Genomic DNA, 20,656 nt, shown 5'->3' with positions numbered 1-20,656 from the left:
GTGCCGGATTGCACTGCTTTTCTTACATTTGGATAGCAACCTTTTTTTACCTCAACAAATCTATTGTCTGTTACACTACAGACATCACACTTTCAAATGTCAGAAATCTTAAAGAGAAGGTGGAAACAAGCTTGTCATTTTGTTGAAACGGTTTTGTCTGATTTGTAACCTGGGTCTTCTCCAAGGAGCCAACATCTACTGTTCTGTAGTTAACCTCCCACTGCGCCTCTTTAAACAATTCCACCCGCCCTCCCAGAGGAACTGGCATGGTTGTAGCCTTAAAGGGACAGGCCAGGTTAATAAATGACCATTGCAGCCAGCTAGATTTGTTGATCATTCTGCAAGATCCAAAAAAACAAATACACCATATCACAGGATATCAGTATAAAAAAAAGATAACTAATCAACTGTCACGAAACGCCAAATGAATATTTCTAACTCTGAATGTGGCTGGCGCTTCAGATCTCCTTCAGAGATACTGCAATAATGTTTTTAACGGAAATAAATGGCAAATTGCTTTTATTTCCTCTTTGACTCCATCAAGATATATTTTCTCGATTCACAGAAGCTGCAGGAAAACCTGACATTCACTTGTGAGATGAGAGCGTCACTGGCTGGTCAGCATTTATTGCCCATCCCAAGTTGCCCTTGAGAAGGTGGGGGTGAGCTGCAGACCACCTGCTGTGGGTTGACCCATAAACAGCCTTAGGGAAAGAATTCCGGATGTTGGACTCAGCGGCAGTGAAAGGATGGTGATATAATTCCAAGTCAGGATGGAGAGTGGCTTGGAGGAGAACTTGCAAATCAACAGGCTGCTTTCTCCTGGACAGCAGCAAGCTTTTTGCGTGTTGTTGGAGCTGCACTCATCTGGGCAAGTGGGGAGTACTCCATCATACTCCGAAAGAGAGTCAAAGAACTTGGAAACCGACACTTCAGTGCAGCTCATCCACGCCAACCAGACATCCCACTTCTGACCTCGTGATGGAGGGAAGGTCATTGATGAAGCTTTCAGAGGAAGCAGATGTATCTGTACCAGCTCCCGAAGGTCCTCATAATTAGCCTGACCAAATGTAGTTGTACTTATGTCTATCATGCAATGAACCTTCTTGTTATTTAAGAAAGGTCATTTTTTCTGTTGATGCTCTGCAGTGATGGATCATCTGCCACTCGTCACTACATCGACCCTAGACAAAGCAAAGGCAAGGGAGGATTGGTGATGATGAATAACGTGAAGCAGCCCTTGCCCAGCACCACAAGATGTGTAGAGGTGACAAATACCGAGGGGTACCAGGAGTAGTCCTCTGGGGAAATTAATTTTAAACTTGGGTTGGATCTGGTGACATGACAGAACTGAGGCGCTCACCATGCTAATGGTAAGATTCTTGGTTGTGTAGATGAGCAGAGAGATGTCAGTGTCCAGATACATATATCCCTGAAAGTTGCCACCTATGATGATAGGGTAATTAAGTTGGCATATGGTGTGTTAGCTTTTATTGGTAGAGGGACTGAGTTTCAGAACCACAAGATCATCCTGCAGCTGTGCAAAACTCCGGTGCAGCCACATTTGGAGTATTGCGTACAGTTCTGGTCACCAGAAAGATGTGGAAGCTTTGGAAAGGGTTCAGAGGAGATTTACTAGGATGTTGCCTGGTATGAAGGGAAGGTCTTACGAGAAAAGGACTTGAGGCTCTTTCCTTTGGAAATAAGAAGGTTTGAGAGGTGACTTAACTGAGACATATAAAATAGTCAGAGGGTTAGATAGGGTGGACAGTGAGAGCCTTTTTCCTTGGATGACAATGGCTAGCACAAGGGGACATAGCTTTAAATTGAGGGGTGATAGCTATAGGACAGATGTCAGAGGTAGTTTCTTTAGTCAGAGAGTAGTATGGGCGTGGAATGCATTGCCTGCAACAGTAGTAGACTCACTAACTTTAAGGCCATTTAAATGGTGATAGAATAGGCATATGGACGAGAATGGAATAGTGTAGGTTGGATGGGCTTTAGTTTAGTTCCACAGATTGCCACAACTTCGAGGGCGAAAGGGTCTGTACTGCTCTGTAACGTTCTATGTTCTACGTTCTATCTGATCCATTGCTGTCATATACAGTCTGAGAGACATTTTGCACGTAAGCAGCCCTTTTGATCCAACTTGTCCATGCCAACCAAATATCTTAAATAAATCTAGTCCTTCCTGTCAGCATTTGCCCCATATCCCTCCAAACCCTTCCTATTCATGTACCCATCCAGATGCCTTTTTAAATGTTGAAATTGTACCAGCCTGCACCACTTCCTCTGGCAACTCATTCCATACACCCACGACCCTCTGTGTGAAAATGTTGCCCAAGATATCCCTTTTAAATCTTTCCCCCTCATCTTAAACCTCTGCCCTCTTGCTTTGGACTTCCCTACCTGGGGAAGAAAACCTTGGCTATTCACCCTGTCCATGCCCCTTCATGATTTTATAAACCTCTGTATGGTCATCCTGCAGCCTCTGATGCTCCAGAGAAAAATAGCCACAGCCTAGTCAGCCTTTCCCTATAGCTCAAACTCTCCAACTTCCTCAATGGTGCTAGGGTTCTGAGGCTCACTGATGACTTGGTATAAATATCCTGGGCACACATTCCTCCCACATAAGGCAGCAGCATGTCCCTCAGGCACCTCAGCTGGTGTCTCTGATGGAGTATGAAAACCCAGACACTTAGTTGTTTTCCAGGTCTCACATTGCACTCACCTTGCCAGAGAGAAGATGATCATTGAACCTTCTGTTGTGTTGGACCCATTTTCTCCTCACTGAACTCTTGTTGCTGGCAGTTTCAGCTGCTCCATGTGGCTGAGTCGGGAGATGGGGCATCTCATCTTTTGGATTACAAGCCTATTGTCTGTCTTGTAACACTTCAGGTGCCAAAGTTGAAACCTCAAACGTAGGGAGAAAGAAAGCTAGTGATTTTCCTCTTCTTTCTTCCATGTGCAGGAGCATCTCAAGGACAACGTCATCGAACTGAGATACATTCTTACCCCAGTTGTTAGATGTTTGCCTCTCCTCCCTGCTGCTCTGGGTCCTGCATTTCCTTTCTCAAACACCATTTCAGTAATAACTGCTGTGCAGCATTTAAATTGGAGCCACATGTAGATGTCCTGCCTCTAAAGAGTATCATAGAATCTGGATCTAAGTTTGCTTGCTGAGCTGGATGGTTGAAAATGAATCTTTCAACTCAGTGAGCAAACCTACATCCAGAACCTCAACCTGAGCTACAAATCTTCTCAAAACTCTCGAGTGTCATTGAGTCCATACAGTGCTGAAAGAGGCCATTTGGCCCACCAACTCTGCACTAACCCTCCAAACCACATCCCACACAGGACTAGACCCCACCCTAACCCCGCATTTCCCATGGCTAACCCAGCTAGCCTGCACATCCCTCAACACTATGGACAATTTTAGCATAGCCAATCCATCCTAAACTGCACATCTTTGTGCTGTGAGAGAAAATCCACACAGACATGGGGAGAATGTGCAAACTCCACTTCGACCAAGCCTGGAATCGAACCTGCGTCCCTGGCGCTGTGAGGCAGCTGTGCTAACCACTGAGCTGTCATGCTGAAGACTTGGACTCCCAACTTGCTCTTCAGCCAATTAGTAGCTCACTTCTACAAATATTGCATGTTTAGATGATTTTGACCCAGAGGCAAGTTCTTGACATTGGAAGCAAAGTCCTACTCCTGACTTTGATCTCCCAGTGCCTCACAGCTGCCTTTTTAATCTTTTGATCTTCCTGTCCTTTCCGTTGAAACTGCTCCTGTTCATTTCCCTGATCTTTATTCTTTCTATAACGCTGTAGAAGATGGTTCTGCTAGTGGGGTTTATCGCATACTAGAGGGGCAGCACGGTGACTCAGTGGTTAGCACTGCTGCTCACAGAGCCAGGGACTCAGGTTCAATTCCACCCTCAGACGACTGTCTGTGTGGAGTTTACACATTCTCCCATGTCTGTGTTGGTTTCGTCCGGGTGCTCCGGTTTCCTCCCACTGTCCAAAGATGCACAGGTTAGATGGAGTGGCCATGGGAAAGGCATGGTTACAGGGATTGGGTAGATGGATGGGTCCAGATGGGATGCTCTTTGGAGGGTTGGTGTGGACTCAATGAGCCGAATGACCTTCTTACACACTGTAGGGATTCTATGATACCGTTCTAGAGTACATACTTGCAAAATAAAAACAAGACAATAAAGGGACACTCATTTAAACCTGAGACATGAAATTCTCCCAGAGGGAATTTTTTTTCTCCCAGAGGAAATGTTTGGCATTCTCTCCTCAGGTAGCTATGGAGTCTAGATCACTGAATTCTCTCCCCAGACAGTTTGGAGTCGAGCTCACTGAAAGTATTTAAAGAGGTGGGAAAGAGATTTTTGAAATATCAGGGATTAAGGGGAACGAGGAGCTAGGATTAAGGAGGAGTTGAGGCCTGGGGCAGAGCAGTCCTGACCTTCTTGAATGATGGGCTAGGCCTTTGGGCCTGAAATGCCAATTTCTGCTCCTATTTCTTAGATACTCACTTTCTCTGTCTTTCCCCAGTACGTCTTCCACCTTTTAATCTCTGTTGCTTGTTTGTGGTTCCTGCACCCTAATAGATTTATTTTGAAAAAGGGAGTGCTTCCAGTGTCCTGACCAATGTTCTTGCTTTAGCAATCTCGAAAAATGAAAAATGAACAACTCTTCATTCTTTATCGCTTATTTCTGGGATTTAGCAATGTGCGAATAGGTTTCCATGTAAGTTAGTGACTGCACCTCAAACATAATATTGGAACTCTTCTTAGGGCTTGATGAACTGCTAAATAAATTAATGGAAGCTTTTTCTTTTTTATCAATGTCATTGTGTCTCTGTGCCTTTTAGCTTTACAATGTCTTTGACAATCTTTGTGCTTCAGATATCAACAAATTCACTCGCATCAACGGATGCATACTGCTCTAGGGATCTCCGCAGTACGGAGTGCAGGGCCTCCTCATCGTCTGAGCATGGTCCAGTTTTTTTGTCCTGAAGCAGAATTTCCCAATCCATCCCAACAACCTTTCAGGAAAATCCATGAGAAAATTGCTGCAGTGAGTGAACTCAGCCTTGAGCCATTGTGTGATGCACAGGTAGGTACTTTAGGGCTGAGGAACAGACACAAAGTAACTGGCTACCCAGCCCAACCTATCCCATACACCTCTGATGGCTTGTGATTTCAATCCCTCCACTCCCCACTGATCCTGAAACCACATGATGTCGAAAAACCAGCTTGTCAACTGGAGCTAACTTAGCAGCAACAGTCTGGACATTGCTGTCCAACGGCCTCTTTCAAAGCTAACTAAGAAAATCCCAGGGTTCCCTGCAGTACCTGCCTTCTGTCTCTGTGGGTCAATCTCAGTCCAGCCAGGAACAGGTCTGGCTCTTAGCTGAAAGAATTCTGCGAATCAGAATCCACAACAAAATCCAATAAATTCTAAAGTCCATTATTTTCTTTTATACTATTCTCTGGCAAAAGGACTACCTCCTGATATCTAAACTATGTCCAGCTTTACACAACATTGTTAGTTGGAGCAAATTGTCAACTCGTAGAGAACCTGTTTCTTTCATCACCAGATCAGAACAGAATAGTCCCAGAGGACCACAATCTTATTAGATCGAAAACAACTAATGGTGGCTTAACACCTCAGGGTCACCACACCTCAGGCAAGAGAAGATGATGAAAAGGAGGGACCTTTCTGGTAACCTCAACCAGTCCAGAGTTTGCTGCTGGTGACACTCTGTATCACAAACCAGCCATCCAGCCAGCTGAGTTAACCAATACCTTATTGTCAGCATATAAATCACCTGTGTGTTTATATTCCTCCTCAGTTTTAAGTCCCAGCCTTTTTGGCTGAACTTGACAGATTAAACAGAACCAAGAAAAAACTTAGGAAGTAATCTATCTTATTAAGAACAAAACCTTATTTACACTGTGAATACTTCAGTGGCTTGAGTAATGCATTCTAACATTTTGGTTGTCAATGATTGGGCTCTCGGATATTAAATAAAAATATCTCCCATTATAGGTCAGGATTGGTTTCACCTATTTCCCTGACAAGTTTTCAATAAATGCAGCTTTATAAAAGTATTTATAAAACTAATTAAACTACTTCATAGACACTACATTAATCAGATCGCCAAAGGTTTTGGCTTTTAATCAGCTTTAAGATCTCTAAGAGCTGTATTATTGCATCAAATTATCTATATTTTGCTCCTCACATCATCCACTGTCCACCTTCTGTTAGATTATCAGGTCGTACCACAGCAAGCTTTACCTGTTGAAGTAACAGAGCTGAAAAATGTGTTGCTGGAAAAGCGCAGCAGGTCGGGCAGCAACCAAGGAACAGGCGAATCGACGTTTCGGGCATAAGCCCTTCTTCAGGAATGAGGAGGGTGTGCCAAGCAGGCTAAGATGAGGCCTCATCTTCCGCCTAGGAACCCTCCAACCACAAGGGATGAATGCAGATTTCTCCAGCTTCCTCATTTCCCCTCCCCCCACCTTATCTCAGTCCCAACCCTCGGACTCAGCACCGCCTTCTTGACCTGCGATCTTCTTCCCGACCACTCCGCCCCCACCCCCTCACCGGTCTATCACCCTCACCTTAACCTCCTTCCACCTATCGCATTCCCAATGCCCCTCCCCCAAGTCCCTCCTCCCTACCTTTTATCTTAGCCTGCTTGGCACACTCTCCTCATTCCTGAAGAAGGGCTTATGCCCGAAACGTCGATTCTCCTGCTCCTTTGATGCTGCCTGACCTCCTGCGCTTTTCCAGCAACACATTTTTCAGCTCTGATCTCCAGCATTTGCAGTCCTCACTTTCTCCTGTTGAAGTAACAGAAAGGTTGGATGAGGGCAGGACAGCTAATATTGTGTGTAATGATGCATTGCAAGTCAGGCTTGTTAGTAACTTCACAGCCCCTGGGATAAAAGGGGCAGCAATTGTCCTACATACAAAACTGGCCATGATAAATAACTTACTTTGTGAATGAAAGGGAGATATACAATGATATTCCCAGAGTTCAGTGCTAGGACCATGGCTATTTGCAAAATACATTAATGGCTCAGATGTGAGAGTAGAGGAAAGAGTTTTGGAATTTGCAGATGTTGTGAAACTTAGATGAGTGCTGAACAGTGATCAAGGAACAGTGAGGATAGACAATATGGAATTGCTAGAGTACAGACGAAGGCCATTTGACCCATCGTGTCTGTGCCTCATTTCCGTATCAGCAATCGACTCATTGTCAGAGGAAAGGGTGGAGTAGGTGTAGTTTTCAGTGAGATACCTATCTACTGACTAATACCTACTGAGTGCCTACCAATGAAGTGCACATCTTCCCTCCCATCCCCGCAAAAGAACACAGGCAAATGTAACAGGGTTTACAGAGCATACAGATGGGTCCTGAGTCCAACCCTTCTCACCATCACTTTCATTGAGGACAGTTTTTTTTAAACTTTGGGAATTGCTGTACTTATGTCTAATTCTCCCGTCCCCTCTTCACCATGCTATCACCTGAGTACTTCACTAACTCCATCCCACTATGTCTGTTTCTTCCTCCACTGATGTCAAGTATTTGCAACATGTTCTGTTTTATTTTCAGAATCTCAGCACCTGCAGAATATAGTTTTTGCACCAAGGCTATTTAACAGAGATCGAGAGTGTGGTTCTGGAAATGCACAGCAAGTCAGGCAGTATAGGAGGAGCCGGAGAATCAATGTTTCACTCCTGATGAAGGACTCATGCCTGAAACATCGATTCTCCAGCTCCTCGGATGCTGCCTGACCTACTGTGTTTTTCCAGCATCACATTCTCGACACTGATCTCCACCATCTGCAGGACTCCTATTTAACAGAGATGTTTGCAATCATTTTAAGAAAATGAAGAGAGACCATTTTCAATAGCCAATGAGGTCATATTCAATCAAGATGATTAACAAAGCAAAATAAAAATGCAGGAAATGTTTTTTAATGAGTGGTTAAGTCTCGGAATGCACTGTTTGGTACTGGATACAGATTCAGTAGTCACCTTCTGCACACAATTGGATAAATATTTGAAACAAGAAATCTTCAGGGATATGACAGAAGACCAGGTTAGTTAGACCAAAATCTCTTCAACAGAGCTAACATACACTTAATGGGCCAAATGATCTCGTTCTGAGCTGTACATTTGATGGCTTGAGGAGATGATGATGTGGAGGTACCGTGTTGGACTGGGGTGGACAAAGTCAGAAGTCACATGACACCAGCCGATAGTCCAACAGGTTTATTTGAAATGACAAGCTTTCGGAGCGCTGCTCCTTCATCACTGCCACTTCACCTGACAAAGGGGCTGTGCTCTGAAAGCTTATGATTTCAAATAAATCTGTTGGGCTACAACCTGATGCCATGTGACTTCTGACTTCGAGGAGATGAGGATGATAACCGTTCTCTTAAGCCAATCAGAATTTGCCTTTTTTTAATTTGGTTGAACAGTTGTGATGTCACTACACTGGCAGCTCCTATTGTTCACAAACAATGCTTTTCACTGTAATAAGGTTTATTTACCTGAATTAGTTTTGGGATAGATTATAGGGTGGCACAGTGGCTCACAGCATCAGAGACCTGGGTTCGATTCCAACCTTGGGAGACTATGTGGGGTTTGCACATACTTGCTGTGTTTGCATGGGTTCCCTCTGGATGCTCCCATTTCCTCCCACAGTCCAGGGGTGTGTGGGCTAGCCATGGGAAATGCAGTGTTACAGGGATAACATGGGGGAGGGGACTTGATGGGATGCTCTTCAGAGGATCAGTGTGAACTTGATGGGTCGAATGGCCTGTTCCACATTTAGGGATTCTATTGAATTGCAAATTATCCACAACTGTTTAAGTGTAAAGGATCTTGACAATCCCTAGGTGACTGTGATGCTGGTCAAGTTTCATTGCAATTTAATCAACTAGCCAAAGTTTGAATCTGTATTTTTGGTTGAGAACAATGAATTAAACAAAATACAACTTAAGTTCTGAACAGTGCAGAATGGGAGAGGCTGAGCAGATGTGTAACTTGCTGTTGGAGTGACTTTCTCTACCTTCATGAAAACTGGTTACAGATCAATTGGACTCTTCGTAAAAGTGATCAGTATCAGTCCACTGCATCAACAGTACTGTGGACTTCTTGTTTGCTGAGATGTACAATCAGAAGAGAAATATACAAGATGCTGGCTTTCAAGAAACAGGCTTTATCTCTAACAAGTGGCAAAAGGATGTGACATGAGATTTCATCTCTCTCAGTAGTTAATTTAAACAAAGTTGAAGTTTTTAGCCCAAGACAGATGACATTGTGAAAGACCATAACAACACAGTTCCACCCTGAGCTCACAGCTGTAAGAAAGCTTCTTGCGATGTCAAGATTACTTACAGTGTGGAAACAGGCCCTTCGGCCCAACAAGTCCACACCGACCCGCCGGAGTGCAACCCACCCGTACTCCTACATTTACCCCTCACCTAACACTATGGGCAATTTAGCACGGCCAATTCACCTAACCTGCACACCTTTGGGCTGTGGGAGGAAACCAGAGCACCCGGAGGAAACCCACGCAGACACGGGGAGAATGTGCAAACTCCACACAGTCAGTCACCTGAGGCAGGAATTGAACCCGGAGTCTCTGGCGCTGTGAGGCAGCAGTGCTAACCACTGTGCCGCCCACAAAGGAGAGGTATCCATGAATAAGAAAAAACAAAATTGCTGGAGACACTCAGGTCGAGCAGCATCTGTGAAAAGGAAGCAGAGTTTACGTTTTGACTCCAGGAAAAGGTGGAATCTATGTGGTAGACCTGCTGCGCCTTTCCAGTAAGACATTTTTCAGCTCTGATCTCCAGCATCTGCAGTCCTCCCTTTCTCCTTTGTTGGGAAAGATTGGGGGGATGGTTGGAGATATAGCCCAGCTAGAGAGAGAGAATGACAGGTAGGCAGACAAAGGGATGAATTACAATAAGCCCATGGAGAAAGAACAGCTGATTAACAGCTGATTAGGTGAAAATGGGTTGGCTGAATTGAAAGTAACCCAAGACATGACAGGGCCTACAGTGTGTGAGGTGGTAAGGATATGGCCCAAAAATTATTGAACTCAATATTGAGTACTGAGAGCAGCAGAGCTCCCCAGGTGGAAAATAATACCTTGTTCTTCCAGCTTGCATTGAGATTGACTTGGTGTGGCAGGTGGTAAGGGAACCAACAAGGTACAAAAACATACTTGACCATATTTTCACTCATCTGCCCGCTGCAGATGTATCTGTCCATGATATCATCAGTAAGAGAGATCACCACACAGTCCATGTGAAGATAAAGTCTTTGTCTTCACATTAAGGATATCCTGTTGTGTGCTTAATCACTGTTCTGAACTGGATAGACTTCGAACAGATCTGGCAATTCTAGACTGGGCATCCATGCTGTGGGCCATCAACAGCAGCAGAATGATACTCCAACAAAATCTGCAACTTCTTGTTCCAATATACAGAGGACCCTCGATTATCTGACATTCGATTATCCGAATATTGGATTATCCGGCAAGATCACCAGATCCTGATGCTCAGCTAAATTACGTTATCCAGCATTCGATTATCCAGAATGCGATTAACTGAATGAAATACTCCTCACCGCGTCCTTCAGATAATCGAGGTTCCTCTGTATCCATATCCACTGTTACCAGCAAGCCAGGAAAATAACCCTGGTTCAATGGAGAGGGCAGGACAGCATGCCGAGAGCAGTACCAGGTGTACCTGAAAAAGAAGAGTCAATCTGGTGAAGCTACCAAACAGGACTACTTGTATGCCAAGCAGCATAAGCAGCAAGTGTTAGACAGAACTAAAAAAGTACACAGCCAACTGATCAGATCTACATGTTGATTGGCTGTGGCTAATTAAACAATTAGTGCCAGTTTTCAGCTATCGCTACTCTCCACATTATATCAAGTTGGATGTACTAGAAACTGAAGACTATGGGTCCTGAGAACATTCCAACAATAGTACTGAGGATGTGTGCTTCATAATCACCCATGTCCCCAGCCAAGCTGTCCCAGTTACAGCTACAACATCTACCTGGCAGTGTGGAAAATTGGTGAGGTATGTCCTGGACACCAAAAGCAGGACAAGTTCAACCCAGCCAATTTACGCCTGATCAGTTTTTTCTAATCATCAGTAAAGGGATGGAAGGTGTCATCAACAATGCTATCAAGCAGCACTCACTCAGTATGAACCTGATCACTGCTGCTCAGTTTGCATTCTGATAGGGCCACTCAGCTCCTCACTTCATTCCAGACTTTCTTCCAACATGGATGAAAGAGTAGGAGTTCAGAGGTGACGTGAGAGAGCCTACCCTGGACATTGAGTCTGCGTGTGAGTGATGTGGCATCAAGAAGCCCCAGCAAAACTTTGCAAGTAGCAAAGGAAATCAGAGGGAAATGTTTCCCTCTGACAGAGTCATGCCCGGAAGTAGGAAAGATAGTTGTTTGAGGGATCAGTCATCTCAGCTCGAGGATAGCTTTGCAGGAGTTCCTCAGAGTAGTATCCTAGGCTCAACTACCGTCTGCATCATTGTCAATGACACTGCCTCCATCATTAGGTTAAAAGTAGGAATGTTCATCATCATTTGTGACTCCTCGGATACTGAAGCACTCCACATGCATTTGCAGCAAGATCTGAACGACATCCAAGTTTGGACTGACAAGTGACAAGAAATATTAGTGTCACAGAGGTTTCAGGCAATGACCATTTCCAAGAAGTCAGAATTCAGTCATCATTCCCCGGCATTCAATAGCATTATCATCACTGGAATCCCCCATCATCAACCTCCTGCGTGTTACCGTTGAGCAGAAACTCAACTGGATGCATGATATAAGTACAGTGGCTACAAGAGCTGGTCAGAGATTAAGAATATTGAAGCAATTAAAACACCTCCTGACTCCCCAAACCTATCCACCATCTAGGAGTCAGGATTGTGATGGATAACTCTCCACTTGTCTAGATGGGTGCAGCTTCAACTACATTCAAGAAGCTTCTTACTATCCAGCATGCTTGATTGGCACCACATTCCCAAATATTCATTCGCTTCCTCCATCACTGACATCAGCAACAGCAGTGAGTACCATCTACAAGATGCGCTACAGAAATTCACCCAAAGCTCCCTACACAGCACCTTCTAAACCCACAATCACTACCATCAAGAAGGACAAGGGCAGCAGATCCATAAGAACACCACCCCCAGCAAATTTCCCTCCAAACTACGTACCATCCTGACTTGGGAACTATATCGCCATTGCCTCAGAGTCATTCAGTCAAAATCCTCCCTCATAGCAATGTGAGTTTACCAGCAGTAATTGGACTACAGTGATTCAAGAAGATAGCTCACTAATAATACCTTTTCATTCATCCCATGAATGAATATTTAAAAAAAAAACTGTGTCCTTTCAAAGTAGGATTGCTAATTGTGTCAATTGTGTTTTGTGAGTTCACATCTAAAAAGAGTGTCACAGCTCTAGGTACAGAGATAAGATGAACACTTTAAAATAAATAATTGAGTGGAATTTAAAAGTATGGTTTAAGGAATTAAGGGGAGGAGAGATCAGACTATAATGCTGTAGTATTGATTCTGCGACATGCTTTCATTCAAGCATTGAGTGCGTGGAATGATAGCATCATGAATTTCCAGGGTAAAATTCAGGTTAATTTATTTAAAGTCTTAAAACAAACCTGTGAAATGACAACCTTTTCCTGAGAGTAGCAGATAAACCAGAAGAGTTAAGCACTTCACTCTCTCTATCGCCTTCCTCAATTACTGATTGGTGCACCAGGCACTAAATTCTCAGTGGAGGTGCTGCATGGAATGTTATGTTCATTAGACCTTGGAAGAGGAAAAAGGTGCAAGGAAGCGAAAGAGGGCATTAGCTGACAATATGCACTTGAACACTGACAATTGGTTAACTATCCGCTTGGGAACAGGAGGGATTGGAGTCAATGATTAGGATGCTCACCCCTGATGATTGGGATTGATTTAATGACATTCAACTGTTTTAACTTTGCATTTCTTCCATTAGCACTCCAATAGTGTGTATGAACTGTTCATACTGGAGGGAACCAGGTGATGTAGGTATGGAACTGACTTGATGCAAGTTCAAGTTATTCTTCGTTAACTCTGTCACAATCTTAGCTCAGCGTGGTTTTACTCTGCTATTTCTCTATTTCTTTTGGGTTTCTCTTTCCTTTGTTTATTTTACTCTGTGGTTTTGCACCCTTCTTGTTTTTCTTTCTTTATTTGACCACTATAGCTACAGGGAGAGGCTGAATAGGCTGGGGCTGTTTTCCCTGGCATGTTGGAGGCTGAAGGGTGACCTTAGAGGTTTATAAAATCATGAGGGGCATTGAGAGGGTAAATAGACAAGATCTTTCCCCCAAGGTGGGAAAGTCCAAAACTGGAGGGTATATGTTTAAGGTGAGGGGGAAAGATTTATAAGGGATCTAAAGGGTAACTTTTTCACACAGAGGTTGATGCAATGAGCTGCTAGAAGAAGTGGTGGAGGCTGGTACAATTACATTTAAAAGACATCTGGATGGGTATATGAATAGGAAGGGTTTTGAGGGATATGGACCAAGTGCTGGCAAATGGGACTAGATTTGTCTAGGCTATCTGGTGGGCATGGACTGAAGGGTCTATTTCCGTGCTGCACATCCCTATGACTATGACTTTATGACACGCTCCACCTCAGACTAGACCCTTCTCTTTCTCTTGGCCTCCTTCGCTTCTACATGCACATTCTCTAACTCCAGGCTTTAACCTCCTTGTCTGTACTCCTATTCTGTATTAACATTCTTCCATTAATGATGAAGGTTGAAAATGTTATATGTTAACCATTTTAACACCTTTCTTGAAGGCAGTATAGCTGCTACTTACAGAAAAGGCAATGATGCAGTGCAGAGGATTTGAGAAGGACTGCATTGTAAGGATTTCCTTATTCCTTCATGGACTGAGGGAGTCACTGGCTTGGCCAGCTTTGGGTGCTCATCCCGAATTGTCCTTGAGAAGATGGTGGTAAGCTGTCTTTTTGAACACTTGCTGTCCATCTAGTGTAGGACTACTCATTGTGCTGTTAGGAAGACAATTCCAGAATTTTGACTCAGTAAAAAGGAACAAATGGAGGTCTAATTGAAAGTCAGGATGGTGTGTGGCTTGGAGGGGAGGTTGCCAATGATGGTGCTGCTATTGGAAGAGGTGGTGTGTTTGCAAGGTGCAGTCAAGAGTTTCGAAGTGTTGCTGCAGTGAATCTTGAAGTTGGTATACACTGCTGTGGCTGTGCATCAGTCATGGAGGGATGAATGTGTAAGGTGGCAATTGATGTGCCCAGTGTCTGTATCCTGTCAGTTTGATACCTCCGTTTTGTTTATTACTTACTGCAATCCTCGGCTTGAAGCTGATCAGCATTGCGCAGTGGCTTCACAAATTGATCCTTTTAAAACCAATGACAGAATCAGAGAAAGAACCATGTACATAACGGGTTAGTTCTAAGCCATGACCAGGACTGGACAGCTTTGCTCAATCGAAACGGCACAGGACTGAATTGTTGGCCATTAACAACTGCCTGCCAACATCGTCCACACCAGCTTGCAGTTATTACTATTGTCAGAGAGAGGACCTTTACTTTCCAGATAAAAGCATCTTACAACATCATAGAGGTGCTGAGATACAGATAATTATGTATTTCTGAAGCAGAAGTGGTTCTTTCCCAGCACAAAACGGCATTTAAGAGTTACACACAAGCAGGAGTTAAATCCCATTTAAAATTCTGGCATTATGCAACAAGAGGCAGGTGTCTGTGGGTAACATATCTATCACAGTCATGACGAAGTCATCTTGCAACCTGTTAACTTTGTAGTGAATACGTGCACTGACATCCTGTCACTGCCACTGAATAACATGGAGATGAGTAGTTGGCGCCTTCTCTTTAACACATCTTGAATTGATCAGATCTGTCTCGTTGGCTGTTTAATGGCACTTTCAGATCTCAGGATTTTTCACAGCAGGCTTCAGTGCTTCTGAATGCTAGCCTACAAAATTAACAATGTTCCTGTTACTCTTTCGTTTGGGGAGGTCAAATGCAACATGCAACACTGTCAAAAAACAGGATTTTTGAAAAAACAAAGGACAGGAAGGAGAAAAATGCATATAACTGAGAGGGAGAGCGGGGAGACGACAAATGAAAAAAAAGATAGACAGCAGCAGAGAAAAGAAAAAAAAGGCAGAGATAAAGAAGAGGGAAAAAGGACAGAGGGAAGTATAAAAGAGATGAGAAAAAGACAGTGAAAATCTCAAACGTAAAAGAAAAACAGAGGACAAGTGAACAAGAGGAAGAGGTGGCAGGAAGTGAGAGAATTTGGCAGCAAGACAGAGTTAGATAAATCAAGACAGAGAAATTCTGCAGATGAGAGAAGGAAGAGAAGGGAAAGAGAGCATGAGGGCATGAGGGCGATCGATCATGAAAACAAAATGGATGAGGAACAGAATAAAAGACCACATGAAAGAGGGAGAGTGCAAATGACATTTAAGAGATGGGCTGCTCAGACCTATACATAGATAGAGCTGGTGATTGTGTGACTTCTCCTGCATCACTTTCTTTCTGAATTTGGTGGCACAGATGTCAGATACTCAACGACAGATGGGAACAGCAAGTAAAAGCATCGCAGAACAGCGGGGAGCTCAAGTCACAAGAGATCAACTATCTGTTCAACAGATTCCCATTACCCTAAAGCCCCAGAAGTTGGAAGGCCAACAAGAATGGCACAGCTTTTAGGGAGAGAATTTAGCAGCTGCTAGCACGCATGTATACATCTACAGACGCACAAACCTCAAAACAGGAAGGGAAAACTGGCATTCTCATGCACTGTTGGGTACCTATGGTGTCCTGTGTCTGTTTCATGTCGCCATATCCAAATTTGATTAACTCCCTCATGTAGAGGCTACTGTGGCCTGAAGTCACCTTTTATTTTGACCTGATTTTAATTCAAGCCCGACCTCCACATGAGAGATTTGCTTGAGCTCACGCTGTTAAGTAGGAAAATAAAAATCAGTCAGCGTTCTTCATTAAGGTAACAACTCTCCCATTCCACCATCCCACTCCTCAGCTGGTAAATGTAAAATTAAAAACAAAATAAAAACAAGGTGTTGGAAACACACAGCAGGTGAGGTGACAATCTGTGGAGAAAGGAAATAGTTTATGGTTAATGTTTCAGGCCTATGACTCTTTATTGCCAGGGAAAGAATCCTTAAACTGAGACATTAACCTAAATATTTATTCCCTCTTCAAAGATGCTGCCTGAGGTGCTGAATGCTTCCAGCATTTCCTGTTTTAATTTCACATTTTTTTTAGCATCTACAGTATTTTGATTTTCAAGTAGTATAGATGTTGAGATTTATAAATATAAACTGTAGTATTTGTTTGTAGAGCCTGTTTGGATAAGGAAGTTGGGGACTAGAGAATTGTTATGATCTATGGGCTGGTAACTGAGTAAGGATCGTTACCCACACTTTCAGAAACCTTCACTTATGTCCTCTAAGCTTCACTATTCCAAAGTACTGCTGGTGGGTCTCCCAATTAATTGAATTGTATCCAAACTCTGGTACCTCCACGTCTTAATTAAGAGGAAGGAATGGACTGGTGGTTTCTATTGTTGGACTGTTAGGACCATGAGTCCCATGTGATGTGGTTCAAATCCAACCACAGCAGATGGTGGAATTTGAATTGAATTTGACAAAACTCTGAAATTGGGAGTCTAGTGATGACAGTGAATCCTTTGTCAACTGTTCGGAAAAACCCATCTGGTTGACTGCTGTCCTTTAGGGATGGAAACTGTTGTCCTTACCTGGTCTGGACTTCAAACCTGCAGCAATGTCATTGACTTTTAGCTACCCTCTTGGCAATTAGGGATGGGCAATAAAAGTTGGCCTGGCCAATGATACCCTCATCCTTAATAAAAGCAAGTTGACAGTGAGTCTAATTTACCCATCAGACCTATGTTTACTGATGATAATGGTCCTGATCATGTAATGCCTTGGCTTTAATATTCTCATCCTTGTTCTCATAGAATTATAGAATCCCTATGGTGTGGAAACAGGCCATTTGGCTCAACAAGTCCATACTGACCCTCTGAAGAGTCCACCCAGACTCATTATCACACCCTATTTGTCTACATTTCTCCCTGACTAATGCACATAACTTGCATTTCCCTGAACACTATGGGCAGTTTAACTTGGTCAATTCACCTGATTCAAATGTCTCATGGGCCCCACCCCTTCCAATTCCTGTAATGTCCTTCAGCCCCCAACTCTCCGAGGCATCTGCACTCCTCTAGCTCTGGCCTCATGACAATCCTACTCATGAGCCATGGGACTTTACTCACTGGAGTTTCGAAGAATAAAAGTTGATCTCATTGAAACATATAGGATTCTTAAGGGACTTAACAGGGTAAATGCTGTGAGGATATTTCCCCTCATGAGAGAGCCTAGGACTAGTGGGCATAGTCTCAGAACAAAAAGGCACCAATTTAAGACCGAGATGATGAGGAATTTCTTCTCTCAGAGGGTTGTGAGTCTTTGGATTGCCACAGAGAGCTGTGGAGACAGAATTCTTGGCTGTAGTTAAAGATGAGAGGCTAGATTCTCAATTTATTGGGGAATCAAAGGTTATGAGGAAAATGTAGGAAAGTGGACATGAGGGATGTCAGATCATACATGATTCCAATGAATGGTGGAGGAGGCTTGAGGGGCTAAATGACTTACTCCCTTTCCTTGTTTTTAGTCTCATCACCAATTGTAATTGCTCCAATTATTGGTAGCTGTGCTTTGAGTTGCCTAGATCTCAAGTTTTGTAACACTGTCTCAATCTTCTCCATTTCAGTAACTCACTTCCCTCAATGAGGGCACTCTTTAAAACTGACCACTTTGATAATGGTTTTGACCATCAGACATAATAGATCCTTTCGTAGGTTAGTGCCATTTATTATTTATATTGTTACTGAACAGTACCTTAGGGCATTTTATTAGTTTATAGGTGCTCTGAAAAATCATGTTGCTGTTATTATTGAGTGGAAAAAGTGAGGACTGCAGATGTTGGAGATCAGAGCTGAAAATGTGTTGCTGGAAAAGCGCAGCAGGTCAGGCAGCATCCAAGGAACAGGAGAATCAACGTTTCGGGCATGAGCCCTTCTTCAGGAAATGAATTTCCTGAAGGACTTCATGAAGAAGGGCTCATGCCCGAAACGTCGATCCTCTTGCTCCTTGGATGCTGCCTGACCTGCTGCGCTTTTCCAGCAACACATTTTCAACAGTTATTATTGAGTGACCAATTTGTGAAAAGAATAACTTAATTAACTCATTTAATATTTACTTAGCAATAAGCCATTTGGCCCAAGTAACCTACTTTACTATTCTCATAGATCATGGCATCTTAATTCCAAATGACCAAAGTTTTACCATTTTATTCCCAACCTTGAGAGCTCAAATTGTCATGACACCTATAACCATTTTTGGGGAGAGAATTCCAGGTATTTCCAACACTTGTCTGGGAAGAAATGAGCTGTCGGTCCTGACTGAACCATATCTAATTTTAAGATAATGTACTTCTCTTTGGGTATCCCTTCTCATAAATTAGTTTCTCCATGGATGACTAATCAGTTTTAGCCACCTTGATTTTCCACACTCAAAGGAAGATAAGTTTACATAACTTTCGCTTACAATTAAACCCTTTAGTCTTTTGTGAATCTGAGTTGCACATTCCCCCTACAGACAGTATGTCGTCCTGAAGGTATAGCACTCAAAGCTAAATGCAGGATCTGCTCAGGATCCGATAAATGTTCTGTAAAATAGAACACTGCTTCTTCCAGTCTGCATTTCAGCTGCCATGCAATAAAGACTAAAATTCTATTATAATTTTTAATTGCTTTTTCTATCCAACTGCCAGCTTTTAATGTTCTGTCTGCTTCGATTCCCAAATCTCTTGTTCTTTCATAGTTCCTGGTTTCTTGTTGTATGGAAAATGCTCTGATCATTCTCTCTTAGATCCAGAATACAAGACCTCTTACTTACCTATACTGAATCCCATTTTGCCCATTCACAATCTATTTCCCAGTCTAACCTTCACCTGCTATCTTCACCCACTGAGTCTCCTAAGTTAGTGACACCTGGAATTTATATTTGCAGCTTTCTAATCCTTCATCCAAGAGGTGAGCCTATTGAAATATGCAAAATCTTGAGGGAATGTGACAGGGTGGATGCTGAAACGATGCTTCCCGTTGCTGGAGAGACTAGAGTGAGGAGATCTAGTGGAAAAGTAAGGGGTCTTCCATTTAAGGTGGAGATGAGGTGAATTAGTTTCCCTCTGAGGGTCATGGGTCTAAGGGATTCCCTTCCCCAGACACCAGGGGAAGTAGTGTCATCAAATATATTTGAGGTAGAGGTAGATAGATTCTCGACTAACAAGAACCAAAATGGGACTCGAAACGTTAACTTTGATTTCTCTCCACAGATGCTACCAGACCTGCTGAGCTTTCCCAACAATTTGATTTGTGCTTCGACTGACAAGGGAATTTCAGCTCAAGTTTGATCGAAAGGCAGATTCAAGGGGTCAAATAGTCTAATCTTGATCCTCTTTGGTATAGTGTATATGAATGAACGTGGTGAAAAGTGAAATCACAGAAAGGGGGGGGCCATCCTTTAGTACATTCTACAATGAAAATATGTGCCCTTTACCACCAATCTCTCTCTCTCTCTCTCTCTCTCTCCAACACGTCCAAATCTGGTCAAAAGATTGCATTCAATATAGGCACTCCCAGCCTTTCCTGTGTGGAACCTTTCAAATAGCTTCTGAGAATTCTTTTTGATGTTGTCTGTAAATGCTTCCATCTTTACCTTATTACTGTCCACTTTAAAGAATTCAATGGGATTAGTTATCCCCTTATCCCCTAATGAAGCCAAATTGACTCTTTCTGATCAATTCAAGAGCTCTGTTATTATCTGTAATGTGCTATTTTATTAGCCTACCTACAAGTGACTTTAAAATGACAAGCCTGTAGTTTCCTAGTTTCTCTCTCTTGTCAATGTTAAATAATGGAGTGACATTAGTAATTTTCCAGTCGAATGACAATCCCAGAAACAAGAAGGCTTTGAAAGATTATGACTAATGCCTCTGTAATTTCCTCACCTATTAATTTTAATACTCTGGGATGGAAACCATGAGGTCCTGGAAATGTGAAAATTCTATGTTTCAAAAGTGGCAGGAATCCCAGTCTTTACAGAAATGCAATAAAAATACTTTGGCTCAGAGACATTTCTGTTCAATGATTTCATAACTGGTAACTATAAGTGGATGATTCTCAATGGATATGATCTGTTTGGGAAGATCATTTACAATGCATAACTTTGCAGATTTGAGAACACAAGCTGGTTTTGTTATGCTTGTGAAATATATGTAGGTGTGAAGCAGACTCCATTTTTGGAGCTGTATTGCTTCTATCATTAAAAAAAAAATTCTCAGTATGTTGCTGATGATCCCAGAAAATCTTCAGTTTAGGGCTTTCCTGATTCTCTGAAGAATAAAT

Source organism: Chiloscyllium plagiosum, unplaced genomic scaffold, assembly GCF_037043375.1.
Source record: "Chiloscyllium plagiosum isolate Xiang-an unplaced genomic scaffold, Cpla_swu_hap1 HiC_scaffold_28, whole genome shotgun sequence".
NCBI classification, from domain to species: Eukaryota; Metazoa; Chordata; class Chondrichthyes; order Orectolobiformes; family Hemiscylliidae; genus Chiloscyllium; species Chiloscyllium plagiosum.
Note: the sequence above shows the minus strand (reverse complement) of the source record.